Consider the following 25,055-nt stretch of genomic DNA (forward strand, 5'->3'; position numbering starts at 1 on the left):
GACTTGACTTGACTTCTTCTGACTGCATTCCCCGTGTCCACATTTCTGTGCGCTGTTATTTATTTCCAAAGCCATGAGTTGCATCTTCGAGCAGAGCCGGGTTTGATTTGCTGGGACTCGGGGCACTGTCCTCCTTTCGGAATCTTACACTAACTAGTTCAGACCGTATTGGAAGTGTGCCTGGGTCTCTGCGAAGGGTCGGTCTGCCTTGAAAGAGTTTGCCCACGATTGGTGGATCCTCGAGTGCAGGGCGTTTTCCGTCATTCATGAAACCTGAAACTGTTTGCATGCTGAGCTCACATGGTGGAAATTTCCACGATCTGCTGTTAAATGCCGAGGGTATCCCCAGGCTCTGAGATTACAGCTCTCTGTTGCTGTCTCTCTTTCTTACTTGGTTCACGTTGCATTTTCAAGGTGGGTTTGATTTTTTTTAAACTGCTTATTAATTTTTTTTAAACATCCATGTTGTCTTATTCTCCAATGTATTATAACGCAGTTGATATGGGTTCAAACTGAGTTGTGTTTACGCGGGAAGATGTTCGGACTTGTTTTTATTTCTGGGTCTATTGCTGCTCTAAGAAAATAAGCAGTTTGGGGTTTTTTTTAAAGAGTGCAAGTGGATGTTTGTAAACGATTGCAAAATTAGGAGACCTAGCCGGTTAAAGTCATGCTGAACTTATGAATGTGTGTGAGTTGGCAAAGGGGGAATCATTGAGTCAATATTACATTGGCGTTGTGTTTAAAAGCCGGTGATAATGGGGAAATCATCTTGGGACAATCGAGGAGCTTCATTTCACTTCCTACACGTCCTACTCCGTGTGGGATTGTGTTACCTTCTTCCCCGGCATCTCTTGCATTCATTTCTGCCAGAACAGTTTAATCAGTGCGGGATGTTTCGGCACTGTGACTGTTATCGTTATTATTGCACATGATGACTGGGCGTTGCTTTTTTATTTAAACTAATTGCCCGGTGTCTTCTACACAAACGAGAACTGCTCATTGTATCGTGAGCGGCTCTATTGTGGAGGGTTTGAGACAAAGTGCAAGGGCTGTCTGCTGAAGGCGTGGTGGGCTATTAATGTGGCACATCGCACCAGCGTTAATCCACTGTATCCGGCTGTAGAAACACTGCAGACTGATTTTAGCCCCCCACGATTAATATATGTCCATGCCGCCCAGCATCCTGGTAGCACAACTGGTCGCTGGACCTGGCGCCGAGTTACTATGGTCATTCTAACTCTGGGCAGGGGAGAGAGACTGACCCCTTGCAGGAAACCTCCACGGATGTCTCAGCCCGGTTAAGGGCTTCTGCCTCATTCAAAACAAAGGGACTGCCTGGCAAAGCCCAGATGGAAAGGATTAAGCGATCAACATTTGTTAACTGAACCCCACTCGCACCCGGATAAGCAACACTCAAAGTCCTCATACAGGATTTAAATCCCCTCCCCTTCGCCACCAACCCCACGCCCTTCTCCAGTCTTATCTCTGGCTTCTGTAGTTCTGTTGTCTCCATCCTCTCGTGTAACCCGCAGCATTCTTAGCAAGTGTCAGAGGCTTAATGCCCGTCTGTTCCCAGCGGTATGAATATTGACTTCTCTAAATTCGTAACCCTTGCTTTACCTCTCTCTCCATCCCTCCCCCTTCCCAGTTCTACGACCAGTCTGACTGTCCTCGATTACATTTTATCTCTGTTGGCTTTGTTGTTACCTTCTCCTAACTAACAATGATCTGTTCTACATTGATCTCTATCTCCTTTTTCTTGTTTTCACACCTTACACTTCATTATCTCCCTCTCCCCTGACTCAATCTAGAGCAGGGTCTCGACCCGAAACGTCATCCATTCCTTCCATTCAGAGATGCTGCCTGTCCTGCTGAGTTACTCCAGCCTTTTGTGTCTGACCTCTCCTCTGCAGGGCTCTCCATCTTGCTTTCTTCCTTATGAGATGTTCCTTAAAAACAACCCCTTTTGATCCGACTGAAGAAGGGTCCTTGTCCATTTCCTCCATAGATGCTGCCTGACCCGCTGCGTTCCTCCAGCACTTCGTGTTCTGCTCACAATTCCAACGTTTGCAGTTCCTCCTGTCTCCTTGATCATACTACTTTCACCTGCCCTAATATATTATCAAAGAGAAAAAAAAAATACAAAAGAAAATTGCAATCGCTGGTAATGAGAAATAAACACTGAAAATGGTGGGAATACTCAAAATAAGAGAAATAGAACTAATATTTCAAGCCCAGGTCAAAATACAGGTCTCGGACCTGAGCCATTAGCTCTGTTTCTCTCTCCGTAGATGCTGCCTGACCTGCTGAGTGTTTCCAACTTTTTTCTGCTAATGCTTCTCCACGTCGCCTTCAGTCTGAAGATGGGTATTCCAGGTAACATCCTGGTAAATCTCTTCTGCTCTCTTGCTAACGCCACCACATCCTTCCTCTATAGCATGGCGACCTGAACTGTGCCTAATTCTCCAAGTGTGGCCGAAGCAAAGAGCACCGAACAGTACACCCCAAGGACAATCCCTTGGGCCCACAATATCTGTGCCAAACATGATGCCAAGACCAACTCTTGGCCATAATCCATATCCCTCCATTTCCTGCATGTCCATGTGACAGTCCAAAAGGCCACTATTGTATCTGTATCCACTGCCACATCTGGCAGTGCGTTCCAGACATTTAAGAACCGAGGGGGACCTGGCGCAGGGGGGAATTTGTAACTCTGTCAATGCCCTTTATGGGTGACTATTTACATACTTTGGGTATTCAATTCAATTTTTTTTAAACTTGCCCCTCTCCTTTAAACTTTGCCCCTCTCACCTTAAAGCTATGCCCTCTGGTATTTGATATTTCCATTCTGGGAAAAAAAGGTCTTGACTGTCTACCTTATCTATACCACTCATAATTTTATATACTTCTATTAGGTCTCCTCTCCAGCTCTGCATTCTGGGGGAAATGATCCATCTGTCCAATCTCTCCCTATAGTTGATACCCACTAATCTGGGCATCGTTCTGTTAAACCTCCTCTGCACCCTTTCCAAAGCCTTGACATCCTTCCTGTAATGGGGCGACCAGAACTGTACCCGATACACCAAATAAGGCCGAACTAAAGTCTTATGCTGCATCATGACTTCCTGACACTTGTACTCAATGTTTTGTTTTGTATAGATGCACCATGACATCCCAGCCCTTAAACTCAATGTCTTGTTCTATGTAGTCAAATGCCTTCTTTTCTACCCAATCCACCTGGATGCTAATTTCCAGGGAACTATGAACTTGCACCCCAAGAATTCTCTGTACACCAACACTCCTAAGATCCTTGCCATTTACTATGTGTGGCCTGTCTGTAAACTGCATTATTTCGCATGTCTGGATTAAATTCCACCTGACTGCTCTGTTCAACTTACCAGCTACTCAATACCCTTGTTTATCCTTGGGTAACCTCCTTCAATATCCCTGACCCCACCAACTTTCATGTCCTTGGCAAGTTGACTAATCAGATCAGTTGCATCCATGTCATAAACATATCACAATCAATAACGTTTCATATATTCAAAGAGATTTTCTGCACAGGAGTCCACTGAGTCCATCGTAATCAAAACACAAATGTACTAAGGCTGGCACGGTGGCACATCGGTAGATTTGCTGCTTTATAGCATCAGAGACCCGAGTTTGATCCTGACCATGGTTGCTATCTGTACACAGTTTGTACATTTGCCCTGTGACTCCATGGGTTTTCTCCAGGTGCTCTGGTTCCATCCCAAAGACGTGCAGGTTTGTAGATTAATTGGCTTCTGCAAACTGTCCCTAGTGGGTACGATATATGTAGTGCATGGGTCAGACTGGACTCGGTGTGCCTAAGGGTCTGTTTCCACACTCTATCACTAAACTAAACTGATCCCACTTTCCAGCACATGGCCAATCAGTTGTAGGGCTTTTGCACTTCTGACTTTTTAAAAATATAGTGAAAGTTTCTTCCTCTATCATCCTTTCAAGCAGTGAGTAACAAACTCTCACCGACCTTTCCACAATTCTTCTTGTTTTGTTCCATCGATTTCTATCCATGCCGATCGTTCAGAAATAGGGCGGCACGGTAGCGCAGCGGTAGAGTTGCTGCTTTACAGCGAATGCAGCGCCGGAGACTCAGGTTCGATCCTGACTACGGGTGCTGCACTGTAAGGAGTTTGTACGTTCTCCCCGTGACCTGCGTGGGTTTTCTCCGAGATCTTCGGTTTCCTCCCACACTCCAAAGACGTACAGGTATGTAGGTTAATTGGCTGGGTAAATGTAAAAAATTGTCCCTAGTGGGTGTAGGATAGTGTTAATGTGCGGGGATCGCTGGGCGGCACGGACTTGGAGGGCCGAAAAGGCCTGTTTCCGGCTGTATATATATGATATGATATGATAACCCCAAACATCATCTATCTATTCCCTCCACAGATGCTGCCTGACCTGCTGAGTTCTTCCAGCATTTTATTTCAGTTTTTTTTGCACAAGATTCTAGCATCTGCACTTTCTTGTATCTTCAATCCATGTCCTTCAGTTATTGACAACTCTGCTATAAGTCTCTGCTATAAGGGGATAAGTCTTTCCTGGTCATTCTGATGAGGCATTCATAATTATATATAACCTCAATTTTTTTGTATTCTTTGATCCAAAAACAAACATTCCAGCCCAATAAGTGTCTCCTCATAATTTGCTAGGCCTGACAACACCTACGCTCAGTCCATCAGGGCCTACGATCTCCTGGTTGCCAAACATTTTAACTCCCCTTCCCACTCCCATATTGGCCTTTTTGTCTTGGGCCGCCTCCACTGTCAGAGTGAGGCCAGTTGGAGGAACAGCACCACATATTTCACTTGGGCAGCTTACAACCCAGTGGCATGAATATTGATTTCTCTAACATCAAGTAACCCTTGCATTCCCTCTCCCTCCATCCCTCCCCCACCCTAGTCTTGATAATTTCCCCATTTGTATCCTTTCGTCATCACCTCGTCCCTAGCCAACAATGGACCATTGTGGGCTCCACCTTTCTTGGGACATCAATGCAGGCTCTGCTTCGCTCTGTACCTTCCCATATCTCTAGTTTCCCCTCCATGACTCTCAGTCTGATGAAGAGTCTCAACCCAAAACGTTACCTATTCCTCTTCTCCAGAGATGTTGCCTGACCTGCTGAGTTACTCCAGCATTTTGTGTCTATCCTCTGTGTAAACTAGCATCTGCAGTTCCTTCTTAAACACTTTTATAAATCTCTGCATACACTCTAATGCCATCACATCCTCAATAATGTGCTGATCAGATCATGCACACCATAACTGTCATTTTTATTCATCTCATCAAAACTCTTCCCACTCTTCTTGTTGACTCCTTGGTTATCAGCTCTGGGTTGATATTCACTGGGTGTTTACCAGAGTAAATTCAAATCTGTTACCAACAGTACAGTGTTCCCCTTCCTTTCCCTAATATATCTTTTGTCCTTGCTAGCAGATTCTAAATTGATCTAGATTGGAGGCCAATTCTCTGGATGCTTTCAAGAGAGAGCTAGATAGAGTTAAAGATAGCGGAGTCGGAGGGTATGGGGAGATGGCAGGACCGGGGTACTGATTGTGAATGATCAGTCATGATCACATTGAATGGCACTGCTGGCTCGAAGGGCCGAATGGCCTACTCCTGCGTCTATTGTCTATTGTCTGTCATAGTTTATTTTAACTCGAGATGTGAGAAATATAAGTAGCAATTGGTTTCCACTTCTGCCAGTACATTTCCCCCTACACTGGGATCTGATCACATAACTAGCACATCACTTGGTGGGAAAGTGCTGTCTTGTTGCCGTGGCCCTCATTAAGACGAGACACATCACATTCTGTAGACAGACACAAAATGCTGGAGTAACTCAGCGGGTCAGGCAGCATCTCTGGAGGAAAGGAATTAGTGACATTTGGGTCGGAACCCTTCCTCAGACTGAAAGATGGGGAATGCCAGAACAAAACGGGGCCGGCAGCAGATGACCTCAGGAAGGGTGGAGGAAATTCCGTCTGACTCTATGGGTGGATATAAAATGTCCCACAGCACAATGCGTACAAGACCAGGAATTGTCTTGGTCTTTCCTGGCTAATATTTTTATCCCGTCAAAAACAAATTCAATTGGTTATATAATGCTGTGGTCATATCTGACTGTTAAAATTATTTGTCATATTTGCTCATAATAATGGGAAGTAGTTCCACTTTCAAAATAGTTTGAGACATCCTTAGAATTTTGAATAGTGCCCTTGTTTCCTCATTCTGATATTTTGTGCAGTGTTGACACTGCTTGTTAACAATCCAGCACTCAATGGCTGCTATACCTTGATTGCCGATTATACTCCACTCTTGATACTCATCAAAGCAAATGACTAACAGGGAGCAATGCCCTGGGTGGTAGTTATCATGGTGTGTTGCAGTTCTTCCTGAAGGATGCTGGATCAGTTATCCCCACAAATATCCACCTGTCAAATGCATCAATGCCACAATACTCCCAGTTGATTTCCAAATCCCTTCAGAGTAATGAGAATTTTATGGTTAAAGTGTTTGAAATGTTGTGTGGTTTCTTGAATAATACATTAGAATGTCGCTGAAACTGTAGTTCAATATGATTCTGTCAGGTTGCAGAGGAATGGTTAAGTAAGATAGTTTAAAAATAACAGTGAGTAAAAAGAAGACCTCAGGGGGAAAAACCTCATCTCTGATACTAGTGCTAAAAACATGCATAAATATTGACAACTGGTTATATTCATCCGACCACATTTGGTTCCAATGATTTCAGTTGACCAGTGGGAACAAAGTGTACGTAAACAATACAACTATTAACCAAGTTCTCTCCTGCTCTCTTATTTGCACCAGCTACCCTGGAAGATTCTGTGTACCATCAAAACTGTTTTAGTACAAATACAGGATTTAAATGGAACTCTATAGAATGTTATTGAATCTTTAAGTATCTTCAGTGCACAGCTCCATATCATTATCTGCTCTTTCCTGATTCTCCTGCCACAAGGAGTAATTTAAAAGCAGCCAATTATCCTATCACCCAACATTTAGTCAGAATTGCACTGTGGAAACAGGCCATTCAGCCCACCAAGTCTGTGCCTACCAATGATCACCTGTAGACTAGTGCTATTCTTCACACCAGGGACAATTTACAGAAGCCAATTAATCTACAAACCTGCACGTCTTTGGAGTGTGGGAGGAAACCGGAGCACCCGGAGAAAACCCACAGGGAGAATGTACAAACTTCGTACAGACAGCACCCGTAGTCAGGATCAAACTGGATCTCTGGCATTGTAAAGCAGCATTCTTCTGCGAAGGAGGGGGAAGCCATGCCGTAATAGGGAGATGATACAAATTTCACACACATAGCATCGGCGGTCAGGATCTCGAACCCGGGTCTTTGGAGCTGCAAGGTAGCAACACTAACAGTTTAGTTTGAGAAGCAGCGCGGAAACAGGCCATTTGGCCGACCGGGTCCACGCCAACCAGCGATCACCGCACATTAACACTATCCTACACCCACTAGGTGACAATTTACAATTTTCACAGAAGCTAATTAACCTATAAACCTGCACGTGTTTGGAATGTGGGAAAAAATCAGAGCACCCGGAGAAAACCTACGCGGTCATAAGTAGAACATGCAAACTCGGTAGAAACATGCACCCTCTAGTCAGGATCTTCCGTAGTGCCACTTTAAGGAGATCTCCTGGCCTTGAAGCATTGGATTAGCCAATATCAAATTGCTTTGATTCAGATGGGATAAAATTGAACAATGATTCCAACAATTAATTTGTGAACACATTTATCAATCGTATCGCTCTTTCTAATTTTATTAGGCTCATTATAGTTTAGCATCTAAACATTAGGAAAGTGGTAATGCTTTTCCAACCAGTCAAGGATTTCAGTAAATCTACCCATCTAGTTCGATTATCAAGTTTTACGAAACAGTCCCCATTTTAACTGTGGTAATTATTTTGCAAAATGTGCTGTAATTATTCACAAATTTTGGTTACAACATGTAGTTTAGGAAATGGTTTTAGAAGCAGACCCCTCGGGAAGCGTTATTATTGTAAAGCCTATTCAGATGCCTTCATGTTGCCACTCGGGAGTTACCTTTGTTGTCTTTGCTCTTCCTTTCCAAAGCAGTCTAGTATGAATTGTGACCTTTTATGTGGAAACGAATTTCCTACTTTGCTCCTCGGTGCAAATTGTAAAGAAAAATTACTGATTGTTTTCCTGTTTAAGAGATAAGTTTCCTTCTCTGACGTCAATACCTGCCACGGTGCTGCAACAGCTAATGAGGTGCTATTGAACTATTAAAGCATAGTTATCATTTTAATAGGAAACTGGCTGGCCCCTCTTCCTTTATTAACAACAGTATAATAACGCGCACTTCATCTGGAATGTTGATTGAGGGATAAATATTTGCCGGGTTTGAAGGAAATGTTTCAAATACAAAGCATTTCCAGCTTTGATATTTTTTGGATAAAATATGATGATCTCAAGCAAATCCTGCGCTTATTGTTGGAAAGTCATTCCAATAGTTTTGTTGTGGACGCAAGGAACTGCATATGCATGCGGTGTATTAAAAAAAAAAAGACACAAAGTGCTGGAGTAGCTCAGCAGGCCAGGCAGCATTCACTCTCACTCAGTCTGAAGAAGGGTCTCGACCCGAAAAGTCACCTATTTTCCCAGAGATGCTGCCTGTCTCGCTGAGTTACTCCAGCATTTTGTGTCGTTGGTCAGGCAGCATCTCCTGATTCCTACTGCTCTCCGGGTATGAAGAAGGGTTCCAACCTGAAACGTCGCCCATCCTTTTCCTCCAGGGATGCTGCCTGACCCGCTGAGTTACTCCAGCACTTTGTGGAGTGCTATCTCTGGAGAATATGGACGTTTCGGAGCAGGATCTTTCTGCAGATAGTTTTTTTTTTGTTGTGTAGATTTCAAGGATTTAATCCCATTGATGATGAAGGAACAGCAATATAAAGATTGGACAGAGGGTGACTTGGAAGGGAACTTGCAGGTCATGGTGTTCTGATAATAACAACAATGCCCTTTTTAAATGGTATGCACTGTGGCCACAACATGCTATGGGTGAGGATATATTTGTGTTTTGCCCTTTATCCATCGAACAGCATTACAATGATATTAATGGAGGCAGGAAACCTGGGAGAGGCTGGCTTGCATTATGTCAAATGCAACTTAATGAATAAATATGGGGATCAAATGTATTTGTGTACTGCACAAATGAATAGTCGGTTTACCAGCAGAATGTTTGAACACAAGTGGAAGGTAATTGGAATGAATGGAATTTGTGGCAAACTGGTAAAGTGGTTTATTGCTGATTGATGCTTTGTTTCCTTGACTGTCTGTTCAAAGGATTGAGCCAGTTTAAAGTAGTGGCATAGTTGTGTTGCATGAAACAAAAAGCTAAGCCGAAATAATACTATCTGAAGATTGTCATTGAGTTTAAAAGTGTCTGTTACGATTTAATCTTGTTGTCAGACAAGTGACGGTGTCAAGAAAACTTGTGGAAGTTTAGAATTAAGTAGTAATATGGGATGAGTAATAACAGCAGTAGCATTAACTGAATAGATGCACCAAGTAGCAATGTCCCTAAGTGTCATGGAACCCTTGTAGTAGGCATGAGTATATGGGACAACGAACCGGATGATGGTCGGGGACTAAAGTCAAAAGTAAACGAAGAAGTTGCCCAGACTTGAGGGCCTGAGCAATAGGGAGAGGTTAAGCAGGCTGGGACTCTATTCCTTGGAGCGCAGAAGGATGAGGGGTGATCTTATAGAGGTGTATAAAAGGGAGGAATAGATCGGGTAGGTGCACAGAGTCTCTTGCCCAGAGTAGGGGAATCGAGAACCAGAGGGCAGAAGTTTAAGGTGAAGGGGGAAAGATTTAATAGGAATCTGAGGGGTAACCTTTTCCACACAATGGGTGGTGGGTGCATGGAATGAGCTGCCAGATGAGGTAGTTGAGGCAGGGACTATTGCAGCGTTCAAGAAACGATTTGATAGGTACATGGATAGAACGTTTAGAGGGGTTTGGGCCAAACACAGGCAGGTGGGACTAATGTAGATGGGACATGCTGGAAGGTTCGGGCAAGTTGGGCTGAAGGGCCTGTTTCCACACTGTAAGACCCCATGACTCTAAATGACTACAGGCCCCACAATAATCAAGAAGCTTGGGACCTTCCATTACAAATCAGCCCATCCTCTGGCATAAACATTTATTCCCTTCATTACAAGCACATAATGCCTGCAATGAATACCATCTACAAACTGAAGGCATCTGAAGAAGGGTCCCGACCTGAAATGCCACCTATCCATGTTCCCCAGACATGCTGCCTGAACCACAGACTTACTCCAGCACTTTATCTTTCACTGATCATCTACATAAAGGTCTGCAGTTACTCGCCTGGGTGTTCCTCCAGCACCCCCCAATGAGACCAAGCATAGACCGGTCTCGTTTTGCAGAGCACCTGCACTCTGTCCACGATGGTCATTATGAGTTTCCATTTGCAGGTCACTTCAACTCCCCATTCCCACACCTACCTTTCTGTACTCAGTCTTATCCACTGCATGGTGAGGCCAAGTGCAAACTTGAAGACAAGCACCTCATTTTCCATTTGGGTGGCTCAATGGTATGAAGATTAAATTTTACAATTTCAAGTAACCCACTCCTCTGATTTTCCGTTCCTATAGTTATACAGCATGGATACGGGCCCTTTGGCTCAACTTGCCCATGCCGACCAAGATGCCTCATCTACACTAGTCCCACCTGCCCGCATTTGGCCTATAACCCTCTGAACCTTTCCAATCCATGTAGCTGTCCATGTACCTTTCCCACTCCCATCAGTCCGTCCAGGGTCTATCTCCCTTTGTTCACCTTTTATTCCCCTGCCCCTCTCATTTCCAAGGCTCATTACGTTCTTCCAACTGGCTGATCTGCCTATTCACTATCTCTACCTAGGTTTTTTCTCCCTTGGTTCACCTTTCCTATCCCTTCCTCACCTGGTTCCATCTGCCCATCAACGCTCCCTTATCTGGTTCTATCACCTACTAGTCTATGCCTTTCCTCTTCCTTCTCCTCCACCTGATTCCATCCGCCCATCATAGCCCTTTTCTTCCCCCCCCCCCCTCATCAGGTTCCATCTGTCACCTGCCAACCCTTGTCTCACCCCTTCCTCATGCTTCTATATACTGGCTATTTTCCCTCTACACCCACGATCACACATCATAAATTCAGGTTCCACAGATGACACACTTTGCCTTGGTAGACATTCTACTGGATATTGACTGATGTTTTCCAAATAGTAGATTAGTCCGTGCAGCACTTGCAATGGTAAGCAGTATGACACCAGTGCTTTTTGGGTCACAAATTGTTTTTTTAATGGTTTTCTTCAGCACTAAATTCATTTTCGCCAACATTGAATACCCCACCGATAGTGTCCTGATGTTGTGCAAAGAACAAAATGCTGGAAGAACTCTATGGGTCAGGCAGCATCTGTGGAGAGAAATGGACAGACCACATTTTGGGTTTGGACCCTTCTTCAGTCTGATGGAGGAGAGGGGAGGAAGCTGAGAAGAGAGGAAGCTGAGAAGAGAGGAAGGGGTGAGGCAAAGCCCCTCAAGTGATAGGTGGATACAGGTGAGGAAGGATGATTAGCAGATGGGTTGAGAAAAGCTAGAGGTGAAAAATGAGACAAAAGGATGTCCGAAGAGGAAGAGTGACATGTAAAGCCAGAGGGAGTGATATGGGTGGAATGGGGTGGGGAAGAAGTGGGTGTTAAAAGAGAAATGAGGGACTCGTAGTAGGTGGTAGTGAGAGATGAATAGAAGGATTAGGCAAAGGAAATGGGTGGTTGGTGTGACAGGAAGAAAGTGTGTTCGGAGAACCTGTGGAATGAGGTGCAGTCCAGATCTCAGAAGCATGTGGGAGGACGGAGATCTGTGCTGCCTTGTAGTCCATCAGCTCCCTGACAGGTCTAAGGTCCTGATCTTGAAGTATCCTTTTCCTTATTTGATTAAAGGGTGTGTTCATGTATTCAAAGACAAGATTAATTTCATTGTTGGTATCAGCCATCACAAAGAATTCACCCCTGATTCTTGGGTAGTGGTCCACATTTCCAAGATCTTGCTATAAAACGTAATTGTTGGAAGACAGTTTTGTAACAGCAGGAGTAATTTAGTAGAGGACCTTTGTTTAGCAGCTGTTGAGTTTATGACCCATCCTCTCATACGCCTCAGTGAATGTGTTCATACTGTCTTAGCACTCAATCTTCAAGCTTGCATAACTGGAGCATGCCACAGGTCTACTACTGACACGTAAATGACCTTGGTTCCAGAGTGAAGTCATCGTGGATTGATCAATTTACCGATCGTTGTGAAGATCAGCTCCATTCCCGCAAGAAGTTTGTTGAACATGACATGCTACATTGTAGTGAGAATAAATAAGAAAATTGTTGGGACAATGACACAACTTTGTTGAGCACCAGTCTTCACTGAGATAGGTTCTGTAATGGAGCCATTGGCATTGCATCCCATCGTGGTGCAAATGCGTGAAGGAGAAGAATGAGGAGGGTCGTATATAGTGCCAAGAAGGTCCTATGTAGCAGCTGCCTCTGCCCCCCGTAACTGTTCTTGCTATTGCCGTTCAGTGAAGGTCGAGCCATTGTGCCTCTAGGTTAACACAAGTCCACAGCCCTGGTTCTGGGAACAACTCTTTGGCCAGTAGGAGGAGATAGCTGAGGAGTACTTGACGATAATGTCCCTGTGGCAGAGATCAGGGAGAACCTCTACGTGTTTGCCATAGTTATATTTGACTCCTTTCTTGAAGCTGGTCGTAATAATAGCATCCATGTGGTCTCCTATTACCCTCCTTTCCTGAGACGTGTCCAGTACATCGAGTGCGCGGGCCGACCGCACTTTGAACTTTGAGTAATGGTACCAAAATGGTGGCGCCAGCATGTGTAATATATGCAAAAATAATTTCACTGTGCAGTTGCATATGCGAGAAATAAAGCACTATTAAGCTGTTGAAATTGTGGATTTGTGGCCATAGCCTTTCTCGCTATGTTCTGCTCCAGGCCCCTTGTTATTTTGAGGATGCAGCCTTTTCAACCTTGTGTTGTTTAGGAGTGGCAAGAAATTAAGAGTTTCGGAATATTCCCGTTCATTCTGCTGCCAAATATTGGAACTAGCATTAAATGAAAATCCTCCTATTTATATCCAACACTAATCCAAGAACATTCTTAACACTGAGTTGGCATGGCAAGCGATATGCATAACTATCAGATCTCATGTTGCCCTTAGCATATTAGTAAACACGTGAGAGTATAGACAGCTGCCCTGGATATCTCCTGGCAATATACAAATACCTTCAGAAGAGAGAACCAAGGCAGCAGTATTGGTTCATCACTACAGACGGAGAGAGAGAATTCTTCAAGGCTTGTGTAAAGTTTATCAGCAATGATCCTGGCATTTCTTGGAGAACTGAACATGTGAGATTGGATCTAATAGATGCACAGGTGAGTCCCTCATTTTGGAGATACAGATTTAGTTTTGGAGAAAGAGCCCCTTTGGCTCACTGACTCCGTGCCGACCAGCGATCCCTGCACACTAACACTATCCCACGCACCAGAGACAATTTACAATTTTACCAAGCCAATTAGCCTAGAAACCTGTACATCTTTGGCGTGTGGGAGGAAACCGGAGCACCCGGAGAAAACCCACGCGGTCACAGGAAGAACGTACACCACTGCGACACCGTGCCGCACATGAAGATCTTAGAAAAGACTGGTCAAATTTAGACTTGCTTCCTTTCATGTATAAGTTACCCCTTTATCCTTTGCAGCTTCTTTTAAGGGACTTAAAGGATCTTTGTAATAGGATATTTTATTGTTACCAGAAGATCGGGGCCTCCTGTTACTCTGCTCTTTCCTGCTATTTGTTGTCGGCTGCTTCTTGCCACCCAGCTAGTGGTTCTGTTTGATCTCTTTTAGTGGTGGTGGGGGGGAAGGAGAAGCAACAGGATCAAATTGCTGTGTGAGCACAAAGAGGTGAATGCCAAGGATTTTCATTTGTCTCAACACTCATTAACCAGTTAAGTTTTGAGACCCGAAAACTCATCTTTTCACTCTTTTTGTCAAAGTTCAGCTATGAACCAAACAGAGTAAAACAGAGAAACTAATCAGGCTGATCTGCCATTAAGACAATAGACAATAGACAATAGACAATAGACAATAGGTGCAGGAGTAGGCCATTCAGCCCTTCGAGCCAGCACCGCCATTCAATGCGATCATGGCTGATCACTCTCAATCAGTACCCCGTTCCTGCCTTCTCCCCATACCCCCTCACTCCGCTATCCTTAAGAGCTCTATCCAGCTCTCTCTTGAAAGCATCCAACGAACTGGCCTCCACTGCCTTCTGAGGCAGAGAATTCCACACATTCAATGCGATCATGGCTGATCACTCTCAATCAGTACCCCGTAAGTTTAGTAAGTTTACAGATGATACCAAGATTCTATTACTTTTGTCAACTATTACTACTGTTCAATGTCTTACTAACTTCAACAAGGTTTTTTTTGAGAAGAAGATGAAGGTGATCGTTGCGGGTAGGGCAATGGATGTCGTCTACATGGATTTTAGAAAAGCATTTGATAAAGTCGCCCATGGTAGGCAGATCCAGAAGATTAAAGATGCAAGGAATTAACAATGACTTGGTCATATGGATTCCAAACTGACTTACTGATAGAAGACAGAGGGTTGTGGTGGAAGGGTAATATTCAGGCTAGAGGTCTGTGACCAATGGAGTTCCATAGGAATCGGTGCTGGGACCTCTGCAGTTTGAAAGATGTGTGTGCTCGTGTGTGCGTATGTATAAATGTGGGAAAAAATATCTATGCGTATATATAAATATGAATATCTCGACCCCACACGTCACCCATTCCTTCTATCCAGAGATGCTGCCTGTCCCGTTGAGTTACTTCAGCATTTTGTGTCTCTCTTTAGACATAGATATGTTGGCTAGTAAGTTTACAGATGATACCAAGATTGTTGGGGTTGTGGACTGTGAAGAACGCTGCCAAACTACGCCGTAAGATATAGATCAACTACTGAAATTGGCAGAGAAATGGCACATGGATTATAATCTGAGCAAGTGTGAGGTGTTGAGCTTTGAGAGGTCAAAGGTAAGGGGAAGGTATACAATTAATGGCATGACCCCTAACAGTATTGATGCACAGAGGGATCTTGGGGTGCAAGTCCATGACTTCCTGATTGTGGCAAGTAGATAGAATGGTAAGAAGGTATATGGTCTATTTGCTTTCATAAATGAGGGCATTGAGTATAAGAGTCAGGAAGTCGTGATACAGCCTTGTAGGACTTTGATTAGGCCACATTTGGAGTATTGTGCGCAGTTCTGGTTGCCCCATTCCAGGAAGGATGTGGAGATTTTCAAAAGAGTGCAGTGGAGGTTTAGCAGAATAATACCTGGATTAGGGGGTGTAAACTACAGAAAGATATTGGACAGACTTGGATTGTTTTCTCTGGAATGCTGGAGGATACGGGGAAACCTGTTGGAAGTACATATAATTATGAGAGGCATAAATAGGGCAGCAACCAGAACCTTTCCCCCAGGAGAGACGAATCAAATACTAGAGGGTGTAGCTTTAAAATGAGAGGGATAAAGTTTAAAAGAGATATATGGGGCAAATCTTCAATGCAGAGGGAAGTGGATGCCTGGAACGCACTGCTAGAGTTATGGTGGAGGCCGATACAATAGTGGCATTTGAGAGACTTTTGGATAGGCATGTAGCTATTGCAAGAAATGGAGTGATATGAATTGTGTGCAGGTAGATAAGAGATGATCTTGGCATTATGTTGAAAGGCTGGAGCGATTGGGCTTGTATACACTGGAATTTAGAAGGATGAGGGGGATCTTATTGAAACATATAAGATAATTAGGGGATTGGACACATTAGAGGCAGATAACATGTTCCCAATGTTGGGGGAGTCCAGAACAAGGGGCCACAGTTTAAGAATAAGGGGTAGGCCATTTAGAACGGAGATGAGGAAGAACTTTTTCAGTCAGAGGGTGGTGAAGGTGTGGAATTCTCTGCCTCAGAAGGCAGTGGGGGCCAGTTCGTTGGATGCTTTCAAGAGAGAGCTGGATAGAGCTCTTAAGGATAACGGAGTGAGGGGGTATGGGGAGAAGGCAGGAACGGGGTACTGATTGAGAGTGATCAGCCATGATCGCATTGAATGGCGGTGCTGGCTCGAAGGGCTGAATGGCCTACTCCTGCACCTATTGTCTATTGTCTATTGTCTATGTTTGCAGGCACCATGTGGGCCAAAAGCTCTATTCTTGTGCAGCACTGTTCTATGTTCTGATACAGTGGTTCATTCAATGCACTATTATTGGTAGTAGCATTGATTCAGGAACATGCCTGACATTATAACTACGCAACAGTTTGATGTTCAGATTGTAAAAGTTTATGGCACTGAAAAGTTTATGGCACTGGAAATTCCCGGAATGGCGGGACTTTCATATGTTGAAAGACTGGAGCGATTAGGCTTGTATACACTGCAATTTAGAAGGATGAGAGGAGATCTTATCGAAACATATAAGATTATTAAGGGGTTGGACACGTTAGAGGCAGGAAACATGTTCCCAATGTTGGGGGAGTCCAGAACAAGGGGCCACATTTTAAGAATAAGGGGTAGGCCATTTAGAACTGAGATGAGGAAAAACTTTTTCAGTCAGAGAGTTGTGAATCTGTGGAACTCTCTGCCTCAGAAGGCAGTGGAGGCCAATTCTCTGAATGCATTCAAGAGAGAGCTGGATAGAGCTCTTAAGGATTGCGGAGTCACGGGGTATGGGGAGAAGGCAGGAACGGGATACTGATTAAGAATGATCAGCCATGATCACATTTTATAGATATGTCAAGAGAAAAAGATTGGTTAAGACAAATGTAGGTCCCTTGCAGTCGGAAACAGGTGAATTGATCATAGGGAACAAGGAGATGGCAGACCAATTGAACAAATACTTTGGTTCTGTCTTCACTAAGGAAGGCATAAACCGTCTGCCGGAAATAGCGGGGGACCGGGAGTCTAATGAGATGGAGGAACTGAGGGAAATGCAGGTTAGTCAGGAAGTGGTGTTAGGTAAATTAAATGGATTAAAGGCAGATAAATCCCCAGGGCCAGATAGGCTGCATCCCAGAGTGCTTAAGGAAGTAGCCTCAGAAATAGTGGATGCATTAGTGATAATTTTTCAAAACTCTTTAGATTCTGGAATAGTTCCTGAGGACTGGAGGGTAGCTAATGTAACCCCACTTTTTAAAAAGGGAGGGAGAGAGAAAACGGGGAATTATAGACCAGTTAGCCTAACATCGGTAGTGGGGAAAATGCTAGAGTCAGTTATTAAAGATGTGATAGCATCACATTTGGAAAGTGGTGAAATCATCGGACAAAGTCAGCATGGATTTACCAAAGGCAAATCATGTCTGACGAATCTTATAGAATTTTTCGAGGATGTAACTAGTAGAGTGGATAAGGGAGAACCAGTCGATGTGTTATATCTGGACTTTCAGAAGGCCTTCGACAAGGTCCCACATTGGAGATTGGTGTACAAACTTAAAGCACACGGTATTGAGAGTTCAGTGTTGATGTGGATAGAAAATTGGTTGGCGGACAGGAAGCAAAGAGTAGGAATAAACGGGTCCTTTTCGGAATGGCAGTGACTAGTGAGGTACCGCAAGGCTCAGTGCTGGGACCCCAGTTATTTACAGTGTATATTAATGATTTGGACGAGGGAATTGAATGCAACATCTCTAAGTTTGCGGATGACACGAAGCTGGGTGGCAGTGTTAGCTGCGAGGAGGATGCTAGGAAGCTGCAGAGTGCCTTGGATAGATTAGGCGAGTGGGCAAATGCATGGCAGATGCAATATAATGTGGATAAATGTGAGGTTATCCACTTTGGCGGCAAGAACAGGAAAGCAGAGTATTACCTGAATGGTGACCGATGCAATGTGACCTGGGTGTCATGGTGCACCAGTCATTGAAAGCAAGCATGCAGGTGCAGCAGGCAGTGAAGAAAGCGAATGGTATGTTGGCATTCATAGCAAGAGGATTTGAGTTTAGGAGCAGGGAGGTTCTGCTGCAGTTGTACAGGGCCTTGGTGAGACCGCACCTGGAGTATTGTGTGCAGTTTTGGTCTCCTAACCTGAGGAAAGACGTTCTTGCCTTAGAGGGAGTACAGAGAAGGTTCACCAGATTAATCCCTGGGATGGCGGGACTTGCATATGAGGAAAGACTGGATAGACTGGGCTTGTACTCGCTGGAATTTAGAAGACTGAGGGGGGATCTTATAGAAACATATAAAATTCTTAAGGGGTTGGAGAGGCTAGATGCGGGAAGATTGTTCCCGATGTTGGGGGAGTCCAGAACCAGGGGTCACAGCTTAAGGATAAGGGGGAAGTCTTTTAGGACCGAGATGAGAAAACATTTCTTCACACAGAGAGTGGTGAGTCTGTGGAATTCTCTGCCACAGAAGGTAGTTGAGGCCAGTTCATTGGCTATATTTAAGAGGGAGTTAGATGTGGCCCTTTTTGCTAAAGGGATCAGGGGGTATGGAGAGAAGGCAGGTACAGGCTACTGAGCTGGATGATCAGCCATGATCATATTGAATGGCGGTGCAGGCTTGAAGGGCCGAATGGCCTACTCCTGCACCTATTTTCTATGTTTCTATGAATGGCGGTGCTGGCTCGAAGGGCCGAATGGCCTCCTCCTGCACCTATTGTCTATGTTCATCAGAAACCAAAAGGTGGCAAATACGCTTTGCTGCTTGCTAATGGCAATCCAATAGTATAATATGAAGAAGGGTCGTGACCTGAAACGTCACCCATCGTTCTCTCCTGAGATGCTGCCTGTCCTGCTGAGTTACTCCAGCTACTATTCATTACACAGAACAGGGGAAATGAATGCATCTTAACATGGGGGGAGCTGCCTGTAATAAGATGACCAGAAGTGTTTAAATTCATTATGTGACCTTTCGAGGTTGAAACATGGAAAGAGGGTTAACATCTTTCCAATTTTTCTCTCTAATGGGCATTAACATATTTTAATTTTCTAGTCTAGGTCTACAAAGCCTTAGTAAGAATGATATTGCATTTTTAAACTATTGTATTATCTGTGGTTTGGCTGGCACCAGGGAATTCCCATATTGTAAGGGGACATATTTCTTTTTTGTTTGATAAATATTTTTATTAAACATAAATACATATTAATAAAATTTACTTATTACATACATTCGTGATATTATTAATATTAACAATTATGTCCTACATATTTCTATACTTTTTTTTTAGAGAGGGAAAGATAGAGAAAAATAAAATAAAAATAAGAGATCCAAATTGGAGAAATGAATGGAGTATTAAAAAAGTTATCTATCATTGGAGATATATCCATGATTTATTATTCATAATTCTTCCTCCATTCCATTATTCAGGCCACGGTCAGGTCCTCGCACCAAGCCATTTTGACCCTTTAAATATACAATAAATGGAGACCATATTCCTCTGAAAAGATTCAACCTGTCCATTAGTACAAGTCTCAATCTTTCCAGATGAAGTGTCTCCGACATTCCTGTAATCCACATTTTAATTGTGGGGGATGTAGGACCTTTCCAGAATTTCAGTATTAATTTTTTCCCAATTATTAAACTATAATCAATAAAAATTCTTTGATTCGTTGTTATTAATTGATCTGTTTCTAATATTCCCAGTATTATTAAGTTTGAGTCAGGGATCAGCTTCATATTAACAACATTCGAAATTATTTTAAATATTTCTGTCCAGAATTTAGTGATTTTTTCACAGTTTGTGAATATGTGCGTTAAGTTAGCTTCCAATTGCTGACATTTGTCACAAATGGCAGATATATTTGGAAAAATACTATGTAATTTAGCTTTTGAATAATGTAGTCTATGTAATATTTTAAATTGTATAAGAGAGTGTCTAGCATTTAGCGAACAGTGATGTATGTGTTGTAAACTTTCATCCCATATATCAGGTCTAATAATTTGACCTAATTCATTTTCCCATGATTGTCTATATATTTCTGTACTTGGAGCGTCGTTTTCCAGTAGAATATTATAAATATATGATATCAATTTTTCTGTATTTGGGTGTTTATTTAAACATTCATCTAAAATCTCTGTCTTTCTATTTCTAATTTCATGTGTATTTGCTTTTACATAATCTCTAATTTGTAAATATCTAAAGTAATCTTTTGAATGTAATCCATAAATTTGTTGTAATTCTTGAAATGAAAGGAAAAATTTTTCCCTATAGAGATCTCCCATCTTATTAATTCCACAGTTTTTCCATTGTAAAAAACCTTTATCTATCATTGAAGGTTTAAATGTGATGTTATTTACAATAGTAAGAGCTAGTGGTATACATTCCAATTTTAATGTTTTCTTTATTTGTTTCCAAATACGTATTCCACTATCTATTATAAGGTTTTCACTATAGGTTTTCTTACTTATTTTATTATTGGCGAATAAAATCGAACTAATTTCAAAGGGCGAACAATCTTCTTTTTCCATTTTTAACCAGGTTGGTTGTTTATCTGTCTCTACTAACCAAAAGTTAATATTTTTAATATTGACTGCCCAATAATAAAACGTAAAGTTTGGTAGAGCTAGACCTCCATTTATTTTTGGTTTACATAAGTGTTCTTTTTTTATTCTATGGCTCTTATAATCCCAGATAAAGTTAGTGACTATGGAATCAATCTTTTTAAAAAAAATTTTAGGAAGATATATCGGAATCATTTGGAAAAGATATAATAATTGTGGAAGAAAAATCATTTTTATTGCATTAATTCTACCTATCATTGAGATTGGTAATGTTTTCCAATATAAAATATTTTTATTTAATTTATTCAATAAGAGCGGAAAATTAGATTTAAATAAAGAATCAAATCTTTTTGTTACATAAATTCCAAGATATTTTATTTTTTCGTTTGCTATCTTAAAAGGAAATTGTTGTAATATATGTAGATTATTTACCCTTATCGGCATAAGTTCACTTTTGTTCCAATTAATACTATATCCTGAATATGATCCAAATTCAGTTATTAATTTTAGTAAATTTGGAATACTAATTTCCGGGTTTGTGATATAAAGTAATACAGGGGACATATTTCTAATTTAGTTTATTATTGTCCCGTGCACCGAAGTACAGTGAAAAGCTTTTGTTGCGTGCTATACGCTACTCAATGAAGGTGGTGCAGCAAGCTGCTGTGTTTTATATGGTGGGTGGGAGGGTATGTCACACAAGATTGAAACAGTTTTGCTGATTATGTTTTGGTGAGAAGCCCTGGATGTGGGCCACAGTAACCAGCTTGGGCATGCATCTAAATGCACAAAACAAAAGCTGAGGTTTTTAAAAAAATGTTTATCTATATTATCAATCATAGCTCTCTCACACATTCACCCCACCTTTCAAACTGATTTTTTTACTGGTTAAATGATGGCCTGTCATTTTCAAGCTTGCTTTTGCCTAAAATAGTGGTTCCCAGTTCATGTGCAAGATATTCTTTCTCTTTCTCTTTCCTCTCCCCCACGCCCCCAAAGCAATAAATGGCACTGGGAGTGCCAGGGGCTCTAAAGGCTGCAGAGGACACATGGGGTCTTTGTAATGTTGTGGTTCTTTAGCTAGTATGTTCCACACAAAGGTAATGATATTGACTCATCACACCGACTTTAGAGTTACTGGTGGTCTTTTGAAGAGTCCCAACTCATTAAAGGGGCTGGCGTCCGGCATCAGGAAGTGGATGTGAGGGGTGACATTTCACCAAGTGTGTGGGGGGAAAATAGGACTTTCATTCGGAAAATTTGGGATTCACCGACTTGCGGTATTTTTTTAAAAAACCCCACTTTTAAGAAAAATAAAAGTATCTCGGAATGAGAAATGGAGAACGCAGTCTGTGCAGATACTATCAGTCTGTCGGCTGGTTTTTGGTTTATTTGGTACTCTGCATGGCAGTTGTTCTGTTTATCACTGGACGTTAGTGTGTCAACACCACTAGTTGGAAATTAATTGACATTATTTTTCAAAAAAATTGCTTTCCTTATATAGTTTGCAAATATCAAATACAGCACCATCTTGCACTGCTGTTGCCAGTACTAGTAGCTGTACCGACTGTTTACTTCACAGCAGTATGGCACACATTTGCATACATTTCACAAGCATACAATCAGGAACTTTTATAGAGTTTCCAGCCTATTTTTTAATAGAAATAAATGTAATCAATTATTACAATAATATATACAATGCCAAACAAACCCACCACCATAATGCAAAATCACTCGATTATCTCAAGCAAGTATTCTTAAATGTGACACTCCGAAACAACTATATTACAATCTTTGTCAAGGATACATTCCACCCCCGTCGGTGCCCAGCTGCCCTGGAAATCTCCCAGGGTGCCCATGGACAGCGCGCAGTCCCTTTCTAGTACCACCTGGGTGCGGATGTAACCTCGAAGGGGCAGCAGCTGGCTCGGGCAGAGCCCTCCTTAGTGCCTGGCACCATGACTCACAGGTAGCCTGTTTGGCCAAAGGTTCCAGGTGCATGGTGGGAGGCTCATAAGCTATGGGTTTTCTCCATGATGCTTTTGTAGAGGCTGCACTAAGATTCAGTGGTCCTGTACTGCAGCACTCCAACAAACAGCAGATGATCACCAAGCCCTCGGCAACACGGAGGCTGCTTTTCACCAAGTTGTTAATCCTTGAGCTGCGTGCGGGTGTTTGCCTCTATTTGTGTCCCTGGAAATAGCACAGAAGATAGACACAAAGTGCTGGAGGAACTCAATGGGTCAGGCAGCATCTCTGGAGAAAAGGGATGGGTGACGTTTTGCATTGGGACCCTTCTTCAGACTCTGACCTGACCTGAAACCTTACCCATCCTCTTTCTCTTGAGATGCTGCTGCCTGATGCGCTGAGTTACTCCGGCACTTTGTGTCTATCTTCAGTATATACCAGCATCTGCGGTTTCTTTCTGCACAGAGTCATGTGTTGCACAGTTGTTCAGGAATCTCAATGACCAGTGTTTCTCTGTCCCGATCTTCATGGCAAACATGCATGCAGAAGGAGATGGGCAATGTTGCCTTCCCACCTTGGGGGACAATCTGCAGTAGTGTTGAGAGTCTAGTTATGTAGGAAAGATCTGACCAGAAGAACCTTCCTCAACATCAGTCGAGCAACATAGTACCTTGTGTTACTTTATGTTCAAATCAGTGATAAGATAATTGATCTACTTGCATGTTGTTATCTAGTTATGACTGATGAATGCTGCTGCTGGAGATGTTCATTGTTCATGGTTTTGATAGTAACTATCCAGAAAGAATGTATATTTTGATCTTGATTCGTGCCATCGTACCATTGTCACTGCCTTGTGGATAGCAAAATGCTGTACTCCTTATGCAATCTCAGCAAGGTTCTAGGTTGTGAGCTGTGTCTCTATTCCAAAGTCTGTTGATTCGATCTCCAGGATGTTTTCTACTCCATCCATTCCACCTGTCATCTGCCACTGAAACCTTTGTATTTGTCCATCTGAGATCCAATTAATTTAATATTCCTTTACTAAGCCTGCCATCCGCATTCAAAAACATTCAACTCGATTAAAACTTCATTGTCCTCAGCCAATCCATTGGCAACTCCCACTTGCCCTTTATTCAGCCCTTAATTGAATTGAAAGGCACAGCATGGAAACAGGCCCTTCAGCCCACCGAGTCCATGCTGACCATCGACCACCCATTCACATTTGTTCTTTATTATCCCACTTTCTCATCCACTCATACGAAGGGCAATTTACAGAGGCCAGTTAACCGACAAACCTGCACGTCTTTGAGATGTGGGAGGAAGCAGCAGCTCCTGGAGGAATCCCACACGGCCTCGGAGAGAACGTGCAAACTCCACACAGACCTCGCCCAAGGTCGGGATCTAACCCGTGTCTCTGGCTCTGTGGGACAGCAGTTCTACCATCTGCGCCACTGTGATACCCCTTTGCCAAGACAACATAGAAGCTGAGAAACCACCAACACCTGACATTTATGTTTAATGTTTTAAAACTGCTTTTGCTTAATTTATTTTCTATATTTAACATATTAATGACTATATGTTTCATTTTTGTAAATATTATTTTTTTTAAGTTGCTGGATGTCAGCGATATTCAGAATTCTTAAAACAACTGACAGCTGGCAAAGATGGACACAGAATGCTGCAGTAACAGCGGGTCAGGCAGCATCTCTGGGAAATGAACGTGTCGGGACTCTTCTTCAGACAGTTGGCAAAGCTGGGGGCAAGACCTTTCTGCTTGTCAAAGTTGTCTAGAATTATAGACCAGCTCTATTCCATAGCTTTGATCAAGGATCTGCAGCTGTTTAGACCCTTATTGCTAGGCCTGGGATGTTGGGCTTGGTGGTTCTCTTTACCCTGTCTTGGCTCAGTTTGGGTACCAGGCAGACAACAATTGTGGGTACAGGGTCTTTGGCTGCAAAATCCAGGCCAGAATAAAAACTGAAACATGATGGCACCATGATACTGCAATTATATTGCCAAATATATGGCAAATTTAACTTCAGTATGAAATTTGAGTGAACTGACTTCTGTTTCTTTAACGCAGGTCCAGCAACCAAAAATAAATGTCCATCCATTTGGTTATTTGATCTACTTCACTTGCACTCTGCATGTCACTGACTTCAGATGAATAATGAGGTGTCATATCATTTATCAACCAATAATTCATCACACAAGCTTGGTCAGTTTCCAGTTCTCCTGACATCTGCAATTCGCATCAGTCAAGGAATTGAAATGCCAAGATGTCTAAACAGGATGAAGTCCCGATTAGCCATAGGAAATATCTTAACACTTCAAACTCTCGTGTATTCACGACTACCATAAGTTGTTGAAAACAGTTGACCAAAGGGATCCACAGTGATGCAGCGGTAGAGTTGC

At 42.6% G+C, this 25,055-nt stretch overlaps 1 protein-coding gene across 2 annotated transcripts in view; it reads left to right on the plus strand.

The window, feature by feature from the left end:
• The first annotated feature begins 288 nt into the window (after positions 1–288).
• slc38a4 (solute carrier family 38 member 4) overlaps positions 289–25,055 on the plus strand; it is a 93,016-nt gene continuing 68,249 nt past the window's right edge. Inside the window, exon 1 of one of the 2 annotated variants that reach the window (XM_078417291.1) lies at positions 289–414. The gene's annotated coding sequence lies outside the window, so the exon portion shown is untranslated. The remainder of the gene's footprint in view (positions 415–25,055) is intronic. The other variant, XM_078417290.1, reaches the window with a different exon arrangement.

The sequence above is a fragment of the Rhinoraja longicauda genome, chromosome 20 (assembly GCF_053455715.1).
Source record: "Rhinoraja longicauda isolate Sanriku21f chromosome 20, sRhiLon1.1, whole genome shotgun sequence".
NCBI lineage: Eukaryota > Metazoa > Chordata > Chondrichthyes > Rajiformes > Arhynchobatidae > Rhinoraja > Rhinoraja longicauda.